The following is an 18863-nucleotide window of genomic DNA, read 5'->3' as shown; positions in this document are numbered from 1 at the left end:
AGTATACTAAGAAAAATAGGTGGCACAAAAATCATTGGAATGCTTCACAAAGTATTGGCCCAAAGCATATGATTCAAACAATCAATGAGACATGAAATGGTAGAACATTGAGTTCAAAACAAACATTAATGAACACTATATAAAGCACAAGTTATGGGGTAGAAAAAAATCAATTTATAGTCATTGATGCACCAATGAACCACCAGAGGTTGGAATGAGAATGTTGTCACTAATAACAACCATATTTACATCATTGAAAACCAAATGATAACCATCATCCTCATATTCCAACAAATAATAACCCTAAATCAAATTGAATCCAAATCTCTAATTTGAATGAACCATAACCTTAATACTAAACCAAATTGAACTCAAATGTTGTTCATGGCAAAACCCTAAACATACTTAAACAATAAACCCAATATGGTTCAAAATAATAGTTAGAATTCGATTAGGGAAGTGTTTCAATTAGAGCTTAAACTATGTAATTTAATTCTTAGGACTCACCACTCCCTCATGCTACTAGCTATATATACATTATATAGTATATTGTTTAAATATACTATTAAAAAACAACACTTTATGGAAAACTACTAATATGTGTTATGTAGTTATATCTTATAAACCATGTATTGGATATGAAGAGTTTTTAAAATTATATTAGTATGCAAATAGCCTACTTAAAGCTAAGGTTTAGGGTGTTAAGTATTAATGATATATGTTGTAAGAGTCATTATGGGCTAATTTCAATTATATGTACATTTTAATTTTGTATATAGATATGTGATATTCTAGTCTCATAAGAGACACCCCCTCTCCCTCACCCCCCAATCTGTGAATTATTGAACATATGTTTTTCTTTATATTACCATTTCATTTAAATGTTCAAATTGTGTTTATTTATTTATTATTATTCTTTTATTTTTTCTATTAGCGTTTGATCAAAATGTTTTAATTAGAAAATTAATACTCTATACAATATTTTCAAGGTTAAGCTATACAACATGAATTTTCATTATGGGATGAAAGTAGAAGTGTGTTCTAATGAAGGGGGTTTCAGTGGAGCATGGTTCCTTGCGACCATAATTGGATATGTCGCCAATGCACAAAGGCCTAAGTTCATCATTGAATATAATAGTTTTATAATAGATGAATTGACCCATGGGCATCTTATAGATGAATTATATTTTGAATATATTTGGCCTTCACCTCTGGTTGTTAGTCTACCTGAATATATTTTAGTGGATTTGGTTGTTGATGTGTTCGAAAATAATCGTTGGTGGACAAGTGTTGTTGTAGATAGTTTTGAGTCTCCTTTGAGGCACCAACAATTATTTGAAATATTCTTTCCACATACCCAGACTCTTCAAGCATATTCTTGTTCCCAGTTATGTTGAGCCCATGAATGGGTTAACGGAAGATGGATACTAAAATAGTGGATTTGAATATGACATTGTTTTGTTTGTGTGGAGATCCATATTTCTTTGCATGTGTATTATGTTTGACATACTATAAACTATTTTTAACGAGTAAGATATTTTATTTCCAAGGTTTAATCTTTCATTACACTTCTTCCTACCATAAAATATTTCTTGCATCAATTATTTTATATTGTCTACCTACGATTTTATTTCCATGGTTTAATATTTTATTGCACTACTTTGTGTCATTAAATATTTCTTTTATAAAAATAATGGTAGATGTGTTCATTTTATATTCATCTACAGTTTTCTTTTTTTTTAATATAAATACAAACATCATTTTCCCCTTAGGTTTGTTTGATTATTTTCTTGGAAAAATAATATTTTCAGGTTAGAAATATTATATTATTCACAGTGAAGTTTAAATTTACGAGGTATCTTCGAAAGACTAAGTTTGATTCAGCTTAGAAAGAGATAGGAGACACGAATTTGGGGTTCATTGATATTATGGAATTTTCAAAAAGAATGAAAAGGGGTGAGGGAATGTCTCTTCTGTGGAATAGATTGACAACTTCAGGACTAGTTGAAGCAATTGCATTCCTTGTTTCTCTTCAATCCGTGGAATTGGTTTTGGCATGTACACAATATTATGATGCAGATGATAGGAAAGTTAAAAATTCGTAGGGTGTAACATTGCTAGATAATACACCTAAAATTATAAGAGAAGGATTCAATATTCCACATCATGACCAATATGCTATTCTTGACATGAAGATTGCCAATGATTACTATTGTCAATCCGATTCAATTGCAAGACAATTTCTAAATGATAACTTAATGCATTAATAGAGTACCAATGTTAAAAAATTGGCCAAAGGACAACACAAAGTTGATTTTATAGAAGAGGGTAGAGATTACATCACTCTATTGAGTAGGGTTTTTGGATGTCCTGGCTCAACTCATTTTCAAACATGGATGCTTTATTTCATCCACAAAATTTGGAACAAAAAACAATTCAATTGGACATCCATTATCAGCAATTGCTTGCATGAACAATTAATTGATGTTCTTAATAGCAAATTTTTTTGTATGATATCCTATTTGGTGTATTTATTGGCCATGCAAAATATATTCCTGGATCTAAATAAGAATGATAGGTTTGGAGAGGTTCAACCAAAAGTTTACAACTATTTTCCTCAATTGGAAATGATCGAGAGTGAAAAGCATTTTTGTAGAGTAAACGATGCTTTCACATTCAATATAGTAAGAAAAATTCATGATGAAATGGAAAGAAGAATATCCAATGAGGCTGCTGATGAAATTGCAAAATATGGAAATTGGTATATCCAATTTTGAACATTTACCTATATAAGGGTAGTTGGCTTCCATGGTTATACATGGAAGTTTCCACATTACCCTTCTGATAAAGTCTTGCTTTTGGAGTTGTGTAGACAAATTGTTCAAGTAACAAGACAATTTGGGGATCAATGCTTGCATTTATTTAAATTTCCAATAACTATTGATAATTACTCTTGTGCTAATCTTGACGTAGCAGAAAGTGTAGAAATAAATGTTGCTCATCTTTGAATTAATACTATTGGCAATGTGCGATATAAATTTGATCTAGTAGGAAGGATATCTGCAATTGTAGAGAAAAGTTACAAACACCAGCCTACTTTAGAGGACCACTGGGAAAATTGTGTAAATGAGAAACAAATAAGAAAAAGGGACTATTGTAGATTGTTAGTAGAGCTCATGTGATCCTACAAAATACATAAGATTGCAGAAGACATAAAAGAAGATGGGAATCAGTTGCATCCATTATATAAAACAAAGAATATTTCTGGTCTCCAAATTGATCCAATAGATTGGTACTCTCAAGAAGAAACTTTGATTGAGAATCAAACAATGGATGTCATATTGTTGTCAATAGAGTGGCTCCAAAAGCCATTTACATTACTTCCAATGCACTTAGTATATCACACATTTGAATATCATATAAAAAATTCCACAAATGCAATGGATTTAGTAACAGATGTTGTCACATTGGACCCAGCTATGGTTTCAGATGGAATTCCTAGTGTGAATAATGATGACAATATAGGTGAGGATGAAGGTTGTTCACCTCCTCTTCAAGTTGGGGTCAACAATGTGAATTCTAATGGTCTAAAGAAAGATCAAAATTTTCAAATTGAATCTCCACAAATTGGTAAGGATACATGCAATTCACTTGTTGTTCAATCATATGAACATGTGCAATGTTCTCTATCACTAGCCAAAGAAACAATATTTCTTTCATATATGAACAATGAGGATGGAGTACACACTCATTTATAGAATGGAGAGATGATTTGGAAATGCTAGGTCTTCACATGATTCGAATGGAAATCAAACAATATAAAACTATTCTTGAGAAGGTACTTGTGGCATGGGAGATTGATGAAAATATATTTGAGGAGCTCAATTTTTTAGAAGAGGATATTCCAATTGTAAGAAAGGTGAAGGAAATGCATGTTGATCAATTAGTCTCAATTGGTATTAGTCATAGCAAATCCTCGCTCCAAGAATTGTTAAGGGTGTGTATTTTGAGAAGATCAACACTGATGAATTGTCATAAATAATTGCACACAATAAAAAGTTTGCCGGATATATCCATGACAAGGATACAAAAGTTCATCAAAGGTTTGGCTTGCAATTTGTTTGATAGTTCTTCTAAATTGTGTTCTGCTGATCAGGTCATTCAACAATTTTTTGAGTCAATGCAAAAGAAAATGCAGGCAATTAATTTTCTAAAATCATATATGTTTTTTGCATACTCTAATTATCTAATTTGTAATTTTATATGTTATGCAATTTTTAGTTTCTATAATGTAGTTCTCATATTCATTTGTTTGGAATGTATTAAATTTAAACATATCATGATGTTTTACATATAATCTCACTATTAAATAGTGGTTTCATGTGTGACTAATTCAATGTGCTCTTTTTAAGGATGATGTGTATTTTTTGCATACTTTGATAATTTAAAACTTCAAATGATATTGCTAGATTAGTTATTTGTTAAAATTATGTACTCATCTATTGCCCAATTAACATTTTTTAAATGTAATCTTCATTTTTACAAAAAAATGCTTTCTGTATTAAAAAGTTCATTATGTTTCTCATTCTCTATTTTTTTTTTTAGATAGTAATCAACTTAGTAGAAAAGGGGGAAAAATTTCTTTTGATTATATCATTGAAATATAGAAGTAACAAGGATAAAATAATGTCAATTTATATGTAAAGGAATAAATAGAATAATTATTTTCAATGACATTTTTAAATGTTTATATACTAATATAGTCTACTCTTTTGGAGAATACATTAAAATCATATTTACTTATGTAAAATTTTGTAGATTTGTATTTTATTTGAAATGCTAGGAAAATTAAAGCAAAGGAACATAGTCTAAACAATACTTTACTTCTTAATTTTTAGCTATGCCACCAAGATGTGTCAATTTTTAGTCTAAAGATGAGAGAAGACAATATCAAAGAGATTACAAGCATGCACAAAAGGAAAAGATAGATGATACAGAAAAGGAGAGACAACGTTTACTCTATAATGAAAAATTAAGAGAGAGATATGCTAGAAAAAGATAGCACATGATGGATACAAAAATAAATAATGAACATAAATTTCTAAGAAGTACAAGTAATTTAGGTAGTTCAACTATCTCTGAACAATATAGACCATCAGAAGTTGAAAATGAGCAACTCTCAATTACATCTTTTAACTTTCCTTCTATAGAGAATGGCATGCTTCAAATATCTCAAAATCAAATGGACTATATATCATGTGAACATGAAGAGGTAGCTGAAAGACAAAAACAACAAAATTGCAATCAGTATAGTGTTCAACAAGATGAGTATAATGTTGGAGACATGGAGCAAAGAGTGTTGGAAGGAACACAAAGTGGAAACATGTCAGAAAGAAATGTGGGTAGAAGGAATTGTAGGAGGCAATATCATAAAGATTATAGAAGATGAAGACAAGATGAAATGAATGAAGCTAAAAAGGAAAATAAACATCGCATTCGCAACCAACAAGATAGGCAACATAATGCTAGAAGAAGAACATAGAGAATATTAGAAGAAATACAAGTCCATAATAATAGTTTGACAAATACATCAGTGGGTGAAAATGATTGTCCTACATTGAGAGGTGTAGCACCACTACATTCTATGGATGAAAACATGAGTAAACAAAATGAAGATGCTAGTTCTAGTATAGAGACTGAGAGGAACTGCAATGAAATATTTGGAAATAGTTATCAAAACCTTCAAAAACTCTTTCAACATCAATTAGATAATTTGGTTATGCGTGAAATGTGCTACATGTGTCAGGAGTGTTATGTTGGCATTAAAGTTAATCATACAGAAGAAGGTCCAATCTGTAGTCGGTGTTAGCAAGAAAAAGGAAATAATAGATTCTCAATAGAAAACAATATGGACTTGGGTTTACAACCACCTGAACTTGCAAATTTGACTCAAGTAGAAGAAATGTTAATTGCACGTGTAAGTCTAATTCTGCAAGTAACACATGCAATAGGGGGGCAATATAAATACAAGGGACATACAAAAAGTTTCCCACAAAATATTGAGCATGTATAGCAAAGTGTACCATGCCCAATAAAAGACTTGCCTATAATAATAGTTCAAAAAAAAGATCAACGTGGTACAAACTATGACTTTACAGTTAACAAAAATTAGCTGTACCATGCCCTAGGGTATAAAATTGAAAATGACAAATTTTATACTGATGTTAATGTAGATACTCATGCATTGGATGACATTGAAATGCATAATGATTGTAATATATTCCATCAACTAAAGACTATTCATGTAGATGTTGACAATGAATCAAGACAAATCATATGTCTACAAAATGAGATGAATGAGGTTAATGATACAAACATAATTTTTTCCACATCAATGGCAACAAGACCACTGAATCTTCAAAATGAAATGGAACTCATACACGCATGGGTTAATAACCCCAATATAGATCCTATGAGTTTGATTGACTGGCCACCAATAGGTACATCTGTAGTGAATGAATATGTTATGCCAAGTTTAATAGACATGGCCTTTCCAACATTGTTTCCAAATGGATAATTTGACTAGTTGGAGCTACGTCTACGAAAAGTATACCTTCATGAATATGTGAAGCATCTAATTTGATAAAGGGATCATCGCTTTGGTAGACATCCCCGATTTAGGTATTACATGGAAAACATGGTAATGAGGCATGGTGCACAAAATTCTAGTTCAATTTTCATAAAACAAAACATGGAAGAGTTGCCAATGACCATTGATGAGTTACGAGAACATATGGAAAAATTTCCTACCACACACCTTGCTAATAAATTAATGCATTTTGGAACAACCTTAAGAGGTACAAGGTCATATTGGAAAAAAAGTCAGGCAAAATTATATGATTTTCTGAAACAACTGGGGACCCCCACAATTTTCTTTACACTTAGCACATCTGATTTATATTGGCCTGATCTACATGCACTAATGCCTAGAACTCAACCATTGGATCCAAGGGAGGCTTAGAAGTGGAGGAGACAAAATGTTATAGACTATCCTCATATTGTTGCACACTACATGCACCTCAGACATACTATGTTTCGTAAAGAAATTTTGGAGAAAGGCCTCAATGTTAAAGACTTTTGGTCAAGATATGAATGGCAACATAGGAGATCTCCATATGTAAATGGTTTTTTGTGGCTTCATGGAGCTCCAAATATGGATAAGTTAGATTGGCATAATGAAGAATAGGTAAGAGAAGCTAAATCTTTCTTCCATCGTATTGTGCATGCATGGAATCCATGAGCATGTAGCACTGAAAAAAATATGTAGGTATTTCTACATTGAGTTTCATTATGTAGAAATTTCTATAATTATTTTTTCATGATCCTTATATTTTTGCTGCCATCTTTTTATTTCTCCATTTAAACGTCTTTGTTTTCATCAAGCCACTTCAGAATTTTGCACAACATCCATGTCTCAGAAACACAACCTAAATACTAGAAATGAATGTGGACCGTGATTATGAAGAAATGTTGAATACCGTACAACAACATACAGTCTGTAAAGAGGGAGCATGTCTCAGAAAAAAGAAGGGCAAAATGACATGCAGGTACTATCTATTTCATTTTTTCTTGACAAAACTATTTCAATGATATATTTATTGTGTTATAACTTTCAGAACTTAAATTGTAGGTATAATGCTCCTTGGGAAGTAAATAGAAATTGATCAAAATTGTATATAGATGTAGAATGTGGAGAAAACAAATTTGAACCTCAAAGGAACAATGATAGAGTCAACTCACATAATCGTTACATTTTCCAATTATGGAGAGCAAATATAGATTGGCAACCAGTTTTGTCAGCACATGTTGTTATTAAGTATATTGCAAAGTATGCATTCAAAGCAGAGAAAAGTTCTGAGACCTACCATCAAATGTTGACACGGTTGGCAAATATAGAGAATCTTGATGAATTTGCATCCAAAGTCTACAATTTTTTTTAAATTGAAACTATTATTGAAAGAGATGTTGGAGCTCAAGAAACATGTCACATGCTCCTAGAACTTCCATTGGTGGAATGCAACAAAAGATTTGTTAATCTGAACGTCTCTCAAAAAATATTCAAACCTATTAAGATGAAGAATGAAGATTGTATTGAAAAGAAAATAGAATCATTCATAGATTCATATATAAGAAGACTTGTTTCTATGGACTCCATCACTTTAATTGATGCCTCTAGATCATGGATATATAACAAAAATAGAAAGAAAGATAATAAGTGGGAGCGTAGAAAAAAGGTTGCAATTGTCAGAGTATATCCAAAATTTATTTATATTCTGCCACGTGTATCAGACAAGTTTGTTGAGTTTTTCTTTTCAGAGTTGTTGTTGTATAAACCATTCCATGACATTCAAGTTGATATTGATGATGATAATATCACAATAGTTTCAAACTGGAAGTCACTAGATTATGTTCCATGGCATGTTGAAAGAAGAGTCGATGTAGAAAGTAGTGATGGCAGTTCTGAATATGGAAGTGAGAACAGTGTAATGGGTCCTCGTAACATTATAGAGCATGAATGGGAAATCATCTCATAGATGAATCGTGGTCCAATGATGGAGATTTCTGAAGTTGATATGCTAGGAAAAAGGGACATAGATAGGCAACATAGTTGGTCAAAGCAATACAGGTCAGATGAATATACTTCGGATGCAATCAATTTTATTGATAGAATGTGAGAAAATGGATGCACTATAAATCTTCAACATGAACAAGAAATTAATAGCTCTAAATTGGGTGAAAAATAGAAAAGGGCATTTGATGTTATTGCGACACACTATAATGGTAGTGATAATGTAACACCCCTGTATATGATAATTTAGGGTACAAGTGGTACAGGAAAGTCATTTTTGATTGGTGCAATCAATATTTTTTTTAAAGATTATACATTCCCTAAGCATTGTTAATTTTTAATTCTAGCACCGACAAGAGTGGTTGCATACAACATAGGTAGTTCAACTATACATTCCAAATTGAAGATTCAAGTAAATGATTTTAGACAGTTGGAAGGAACACGTTTGACAAGTTTCCAAGAAGAACTAAGTCAAATAAGATATATTTTAATAGATGAAATGAGTTTTCTTGGGAGAAGTTGCTTGAGAATATAGACTCCAGACTTTGTCAACCATTTCCTCAAAATTCCCATCTTAACTTTGGAGGTATTCTATAGAAAATTTATAATTGATGTAGTAGAGAAACAAAAAACATTAGTGTGAATTTTTTTTTAGTACAAAATTGCTAATAAATATTATATATATATTTTAAGTATCTCAGTGATTTTGGTTGGTGATCTTGGCCAACTCCCTCCTATGAAAGACAGGGTAGCATATGACAGTAGGAGACGTGCAAAAATACTATGGGAAGACTTCAAGATTGTGATTACATTGGAAAAAGTTTATAGACAAGAGGGAGAGAATCTAGATCAAAATAAGTTCTGCTAGTTGCTCACAAATATTAGAGATGCTCTACCAACAATTGATGATTGGAAATTACTAATGTCGCGTACAACATGCAATATTTCAAAAAATATAAATGATGATTTTGACAACAATGTTCATTTATTCTCTACAAATGATAATGTTCACAAACATAATCAAAGAAAACTCCATTCTCTTTGAGAACCAGTTGCATGTGTAATTGCTACAAAGTTGTCAAAGCATATTTTAGTAGATGATAATTGTGCTGATGAACTTGATATTGAATTGATGATTTCAAGGAGATCAAGAGTTATGCTAACATCAAACTTGTGGATAGAAGCAGGCCTTGTAAATGGAGCTTTGGGTTATGTTGAGGAAATAGTGTACAAGCCATATGTCACGGTAAAATTTGATGCCTACTCTGGCTTTCCATTCAATAATGAACACCCTAAAGTAGTACCTATTAGTGCTATACAAAGAGGTTCTACCACTCAGATGCCCTTGAGACTGGCATGGGCACTGACAATACATAAATCACAAGGTTTGACACTTGAAAAAGCAACAATTGATATTACACCAAGAGAAAGAACATGAATGATATAATTTGTTGCAATTTCTCGTCTAAAGTCACTACAAGGTTTGAGGATAATGCCACCATTTTCTTTTGATCGTTGCGAGAAGATGAAGAACATAAAATAGTTAGAAAAAAGAAAAGTTGAAGAAAAAAGGCTAAAAGCATTAGAAATAAACCATCATGATTGTATAGTTTAATAAGGTCTTTTCTACAACTGTTAAATAATATGCATTTGTATATAGACATGTTATAAACATAGGAGTTATACTATTTGAGCAAAGAAAATAAAATTGGACGAAAAATTAATAGAACAAATATGTTGTTGCTTTGATGTTCATCATTCTCAATGCACCTTTGTACTTCTTCTATAATTTCTTTCTTCTTTTGTATAACAAAAAATTGTTGGTAAGATTTACCAAAAAAAAAGATTGTGGAAAGTTTAAAATTGCCATTCAATATTTTTTATTATTGTTCATCAATTATTTGTATTTAATACATTGTTAAAACTTAATGTGGTTCAATAAATATTATTTATAGAATATTACTTTAATGTTCATCATTCTCAATGCACGTTATACTTCTTCTATAATTTCATTCTTCTTTTATATAACAAAAAACTGTTCGTGAAGATTTACCAAAAAAAATGATTGTGGAAAGTTTAAGATTGCCATTCAATATTTTTTATTATTGTTCATCAATTATTTGTATTTAATACATTGTGGGAACTTAACATGGTTCAATAAATATTATTGATAGAATAGATAGAAAATATAATTTGTCTCTTTTAATACTTTTATTTTTATTTTCAGATATTAAAAGGAAAAAAAATGTTGAGGCAAAGAACGATTAAAGTTGATGACACATATCATTTTGATCTTCAAACAATACACGCTCAAGAAAGAACAAATTATTTATCTTGTAAAAGAAATCTTTTAGAAGTAGGGTTGTTGAAATTTTATCCACCAGCTCTTTGAAATTTTGGTCATTTCTACCAAGATCTTGATTTTTCGTATTTGGTTTGTTGTGAAGACTGTGACCCCATAGAGCTTTATTTTGTTCCAGCAGAGGTTTGGATTGAGAAATCTCCTTGTCCAATGGACTATGTAGAAAATGGCCCTGTTTGGTTAGACAAAATGCTTCGGTCTCCACAAACTAGTACTCAAGGTCTAGCAAACTATCATTATCATGGTCAGATTTTTAGATTGTGGTTCGGTGGATTACAGAACACCCTGTGGAATCAAGTTGTGGTAGATAGATGGGGACCTCAAGGGGTCTTCCTAACTCTACTAATCCATGAAAGAACAAGGAAGATTGTTGCCGAGCAAATACCAACATGGACACAAACTACTTGTGATTTTCAAAGAATAAGGTGAGGAGTTACAAACACATGGTGCTTGTGACGTAGAACTTATGAACATCTCTATTGGTTCGATATTTTAGATCCTATGGACTCTATTTTGTTTCAACAAAACATTGTTCAATTTGATGATAATAGTGATTCTAATTAGAATATTTATCTCTATGTTATTTTCCACAAACAATGTAACTTTGATGTTACTATAAAATTGGTGAACATTCCAACTATCTTTATATGGATTATATATAAAGTTTATTAAAAATATTATAGTTTACATTCACATATTCTATATGAATATTTTATTTTCACAAATATATGATTTATATCCTTTTGGGTGTAATAATTTGATATGTGGTAAGTTTTAACATTTTTTTTTCACATTAAAAAATTACATAGATGTTTTCAATTGTTTTAGAATTTGTTATTAATTATTGAAAATTTCATAACTCACATTAATTATGGAAACAATTTTACGTTATCTTTTGAGTTGACATATGCTATCTTTTCAGCTCACATATGTCTCAAACTCAATATGAATATTATTTAACAGTTGTACAAAAGACCTTATGAATATGAATATGTCACAAATGCATATTATTTAACAGTTGTAGAAAAGACCTTATTAAACTATACAATCATGATGATTTATTTCTAAAGCCTTTAGCCTTTTTTCTTCAGCTTTTCAGTTGACATATGTTATCTTTCGAGTTGACCTATGTTATACGTTACAATCATTTTTCTCAAATATATATTTTACAAATTTTTTTCCCTTCATCTATGTCTCAAGCTCAATATGAATATTATTTTCCTTCTTGTCATTTGGGTTTTCCTATATTTGTGTTAAATATTTGTTTCCTTCTTTAATTGTTAAGTAATAATAGAATCTGATTCTCTCTTCAAATATTTCCATGTTCAGGAAAGATTAAAAAATGGATATATCAGACAATGAATATGAAATTATTGCACCAAGTCTCGTTGTTTCTTTAAACTCAAATGACTCACCTCAAACACCAATCGATAAATGTGAAAAGTCTATGCTGCAATGTTGTTACCAAATGATTCAACATTTTGAATCTACAATAGTGTCAATAGATTATGTTTCAGATAATGATATTTTGCGAATGCAGATTGTTGTGGATAAGATACGGGAAATGTTTAATCGAGTATCTCAATTTCAAGAATATTTGTAAGAAGTGCAACATGATCATAATGAGAATGAAGGTCGTAACACTATTCTCATTGGTGACTATTTTATAAGGTCATTACATCGTAACAATTAGTTTGTATCGTAACTTTTTATGGTTGGAGTTGTTTACAAATATGTCTATAGTTCGGATCCATACCCGATAGAAAAGACCATAGTATTGAAGTTTATATACATAATCAATCACGTTTATGTTTTGTGGCATATGTTACACTTTCATTTGGGTAAAATTTGAAACATTTTTTTCTTATATTTCATGATTAGTAATTTTTATAGTTGGTAGTAGTGTATTGAAGAGATATGGATTATTTTATACAACTTAAAAATAATCATATTATTGTTTAAATAAAAAATATAAATAATCTTTACAATTAAAGACTCATCCACCATAGATATTAGATATTTTCACATCTCATATCTGTGGTGGATGAGTGTTTTCCTACCCATGGTGACAGAATAAAAAAATGCAACTTTATGTGCTTATCACTTCATTTCGGTATTTCAACATTATTGTGCATTAGTATTTGGACCATCACAATAGAATATTAGGGAACAATGTATTTAACTTTGGTGTAGAGTATATCCAATTTTTAAATACAATTATGGGAAACAATGGTAATGAAGTATTTTTAATGTACTAATATAATAGTATGAATTAGGAGATGTAACTTTTTAGTTTTACTCATAATAGTATTTTATTTAGTGTTTATTTTATTTAGTTGCATCTTTTAAAAAAAAGTTTTTAAAGCCTTTTTAGTTTCACTCATAATAGTATTTTATTTATTATTTATTTTAATATAATTTTGAAGTTTCAAAGTTTACATCTTTTTAGTTTCACTTGTAAAAATAAACAAATTTGTCAGTAAACTCGCTCACCTAATCCAATCAATCCCTAAACTCTTAAATGCAAATACTGTTGGTAACCAAGTGGCTCGATGTAGAGGATGATGAATGGATGTAGTGGGGCTTGAGAATGGGAAAAGATGTAATGTGAAGTTTGCATTCTTGAATTGTTCTATGGTATACAAAGTTTACATATTTTGATTTTCTCCCCCATCTCCATTTTTTCTTTGATCCTCCTGCCCTGCAGTTACTTCCACATTTCGTTCTAATCATAAGCATAATATTAGATTTTGAATTAGTTTCAAATTAAAGTCACACATACACAGAAAATATTTTGTTAGCATTTTTATGTGTGAGTTTAATTTAAAACTCATTCAAAATCTAATGTTATGCTTTTGGTTAGAACAAAATTTCGAGGTGACTCGAGAGCAGGAGGAATAGACAAAAGAAGGATATTGGGGGAAAAAATATAAATATTTAAACTTTGTATACCTTAGAACCACTAAGCTGTGTGCCATTGTCATATTTTAGAAATAAAAAAATAGAGCAAGAAAAGGAGGAGATAGGGCAAGAAATCATTTCACTACCATCCAAACCAGGTTCAAAATCTTGCTTTGTGTTCACTTAATATTTTGTTGACATCTTTATTGTGTCTTTAATTTGAAATTGAATCAAAATATAATGTTATGTTTTTCATTGCAACAAAATTTTGAGGTGACTAGAGAGTAGGAGGTTCAAAAAAAAGAAGAACATTGGGAGAGAACATAGAAATATCTAAATCCATTTTGAGTGCTAACCCATTAATTCAATTGGGTTAAAATTTAAGTCTTAAACCTAATTTTTATTCTTTATATAATCCTATAAAAGTTCAATTTTGTACACACACACACACACACACACACACACACACACACACACTCACAAAAATATAATAAGAATAAAATTAAACTTACATTTTTTTAGTATTCAATTAAGTAACTACAACCCCAAACCTACATTAAATTAGACCTATTTGTCAAATTCAAAAAATTGGTCTTTTACACAATAGAACTATAGAAGTTCATATTATAAAATTGACCCAAATTAAATCATAACCTTGAACCTAATAAACCTTTAAATGGTAATTAATACTAAACATAATACTAAATCAACTAAATGCCATATCCTTAACACTAAAATAATTTTAACTACAATTATAATCCTCAATGAACTATATACATATTATATAATTAAAGACTACTTGTTAAAAAATAAATCTAGATGTGATAGACTAAGAAAATTAAAGACAACCTATAATTAAAAAATAAATCTAGATGTGATAGACTAAAAAAATTAAAGACAACCTATAATTAAAAAATAAATCTAGATATGATAGACTAAAAATAAAAAATAAAAAAGAATTGTCGACCAAATGATTAATCTAATGTTTTATGGTAAATTAAGTTGAAAACTTACTTTAGGAAAATTGTATCATCATAAATTCTCTTAATAACTGTAGATATGACACACCAATAAAATTAGTGTTTGATTTAATTTTAAATGTGATATCACACACACGCGCGCGCGCGCGCACGAACACACACACACACACACACACACACACATTGGAGAGAGAGAGAGAGAGAGAGAGAGAGAGAGAGAGAGAGAGAGAGAGTACATTGAAAGATAGAGGTAAAAATAAACCAACCTAAACTCTAACCACAAAATAACCTTAACTCATTACATAATAACCCTAGCAAAAAAATGCACCCTATTAGTGATTAAATGTTGACCCAAATTGAATCATAACCTTAAACTTAATAAACCTATAAATGATAATGAATCCCAATCATAATAATAAATCAACTAAAAATCATAGTATTAACACTCAACTAATTTTAACCCTAACTATTCTTTTAACATCCCCTTCGGATGCTACTAGCTATATACATATTATATAGTTATATAATATATATACATCCCAAATTGAATCATAACCTTAAACTTAATAAACCTATAAATGATAATGAACCTCAATCATAATAATAAATCAACTAAAAATCATAGTATTAACATTCAACTAATTTAAACCCTAACTATTCTTTTAACATCCCCTTCGGATGCTACTAGCTATATACATATTATATATTTATATAATATATATACATTTAGCCGAGATATATTGAGGCTTTAATTTACACAAAAAAAATATTTATATTAAAAAATTAAAGCCTTGATATCTCTCAGGTAAATGTATATATATTATATAAATATATAATATGTATATAGTTAGTTAATTTAAAATTTACATAAATCATAACTACTATTGGTATAATGAAAATGATGAATGCGTATTACTTTTTTCATAGTAAATGTAGGTATAATAGAACATTCCAATAAATGTTAATTTAATTGAACAAGAATGTTGTAAACATATTATTGTAGTGTCGATTGTCTTAACAACAACCATCATTTAATACAATTAAATGGTTCCAAGAAACTACATTTCAGTTTGAGCATTATTAGAGGGACTAGAAAGTTCTGAGCTGAGTTAAATAGAATAATTCTAGGGAGTTCTACACATTTCATTGAAAATCAAATTTTGTACAAGATATTTATAAAGTGTCAAATTAGTTGGTATATATTAATTGCAATATTATCACTTGTCATTTGCATAACAGGAGAATGTTTCAAAAGTAATTTTTGTTTTTTTGAATTAAAAATTAAAGCTCACACACTACTGTAAGAGACATTGGCCAATAAGATTTAGCAGAAATAATTTGTTTTGAACTATGAAAAAATCAATATATATGAAAACTATATACTTGCAAAAAGTTGTTTTAAAATAAATTGATTTGATTGGACAATCAAATTAGAAAGTTGCATTACATGAATGCTATAGTGTCCCCAAACTAATAACGTAAGACACAAATTAAATAATTAGACCACCACAATAATATTATTTCCATTCAAGCATAATTATAATCATTAAATTTTAGTCATAAATTTAGCATGGTGGATATTTTGCACTTTATTTTTTAAACCAATCACATCAATGAAAAATACTTTTATAAATTTAGAACGTTAAATATTTTGCATCTAAACTTGATTAAATACTAAAATATAAAATTGCAAAAAGCATTGATGAAATTTGATTGGCTAAAAATGAAAAGTTTAATTAGTTTTAGATTTTGGACATTGCCTATAGTTTCTCTACTCTACCCTTCGACAAGAACTAATAATAAACAATTGTCTAATAAATATTTCAATAGAAACAATCATAATCATGCATTATAAGTACCAATAAAGTTGGTCAATACCTCAAACTAAATATTACATTTTTAACAATTAGATATAAATATAATTAATAGATTAGAAAAACAAAGATAATAACCTCTCACAAGTTAATGTTGATACATTGTCAACTACAAGCAAAAGACGAAAAAAACAAGAGACGTAATGCGTCATAGTTCTTGCCTAACGCATAATGATTGTAGAGGTGTAGATGGGTGAGAATAATGTTAAATAGTTCTAAATTAACATTGTGAATGCATTATTTTTTGCCTAGAAATGCACTTGTGATCTAATAGGATGGCTCATATTTTGTTGTTAAATTCTCATCTTAGAAATACACTTGTGATTCGGTAGGATGGCTCATATTTTCTTGTTAAGTTCTCATGTTGTATTATTATATCTTTGTGCATTTAAGCTCAAGAATAAGAGGCCAAAGTCCCTAATACGACACTTAGTACTTAATATCATACTACGATCAATACATATGCTTTAGACAAATTTGCACCTTCTACATTGACAATTTAAAATATGTGCAATGAGGAAAGATATCCATACTAATATTTGAATTATAGAACTTGAAGAAGTGATGAAGCATTTTTTAATCATTAGCACTGGACAAAAACTACGATAGAGATAAATAACAGTGTAGAACAATGACAACATAAACATATATGCAGAGGAAAAAAGGGTAGATAATATAGAGGAGGAAGAGGAAGATAGATAAAATAGTAAGATAGAGTGATACCAACATAAGAAGTGTGTGTGAGAGAGAGAGAATTAAATATAATTATTTTTCTTAGTAAAACAAATAGTCAAAATAAAATCATGGTTATAATAAAAAAATAAAAATATATTATATTTTAATTAATGAAACTAAGAATTTAATTTTTATATTAAAACTCACATTTGTATAAGAAAAAATGAAATGTATTGAAATATAAAAATATTTTATAAGTAAAACTAATTGTTTAATTTTACACAATTAGAGAAGGTTCACTATTTAATGTTTTGTATTTCCAAAATTTTCATAAAATTAAGTAATTTTTAATTATGAAATAATATTTATATAATTTAATATGTATATTTGTAAATAATAAATAGATGTAATAAATATAAATTTGTTGTTGATGAATAAATATGATGTAATAAATAAGAAATAGAATATAATTATTTAGTTTTAGTACATAATTTATGAAAACTTAATAGTAATTTATATATTTTTAGAATTGAATTATTTCGTTTTTGTGTTTATTTCTTTAGTATGTTTTTTTTGATATAAAATATAATTATTAATTTAATATTAAAATGTATATTTAAATTTTAAATATATTTAAATTAAATGATAAATTGTTTAAATAAAAAATATTAATAATAAAAAATGATATAATTTGTAAATTGTAACGCTTATCAATTATACATATTACAAACACTATTATAACATATAATTAAAATTTTTAAAAATAAAAAATAAAATTATATATATGTGTATGTATGTATGTATGTACTATGTATATATGTACATGTATAAATGTGTGTGTGTGTGTGTATATATATATATATATATATATATATAGTGAAGTATAATTTGAATTTATACATTACATGAAATTTTAGAAACAAGTCATATCAAATAGTAAAAAATAAACATCAATGTAAAATTAATAATAAATATATTTAAAATAAGAAATTAAAAATATTTAATTTTATATTTGAACTTGGTAAGAAAATTAGATTGTGATAATTGATTAGACATCTTGTGTGAGTTGGAAGATAAAATGATTGAAAAAAAATCTTATCAACTTGTCACAAATGTGGAAAAGATAAAGTTGTAATTAATACTTTCATTAATGCATGATGAAGTTGTTAACAAATATTTGAATTTTTGTTGAAGAAAATTAATTTTCTCCCTTATCACAATTAATTTTCTCCCTTACCAATAGAATAAATGGAAAATGTAATTTATAAAATAATGAAAGATTAAAAATAGATATAAACATTTGAAGTTTCATATAATCTTTTAAATTCTTTGATTTGATTGATCAAGTGTTAGTGTCATATTAGCATGACATGAATGCATAAATATACCTGCCAACTAATAAATCTATTCTATAACATTTTGACCTAATCTTATCTGGCATT

The sequence above is a fragment of the Cupressus sempervirens genome, chromosome 10 (genome assembly GCF_028749045.1).
Source record: "Cupressus sempervirens isolate cs-2001-9-10 chromosome 10, ASM2874904v1, whole genome shotgun sequence".
In the NCBI taxonomy this organism is placed as follows: Eukaryota; Viridiplantae; Streptophyta; class Pinopsida; order Cupressales; family Cupressaceae; genus Cupressus; species Cupressus sempervirens.
Note: the sequence above shows the minus strand (reverse complement) of the source record.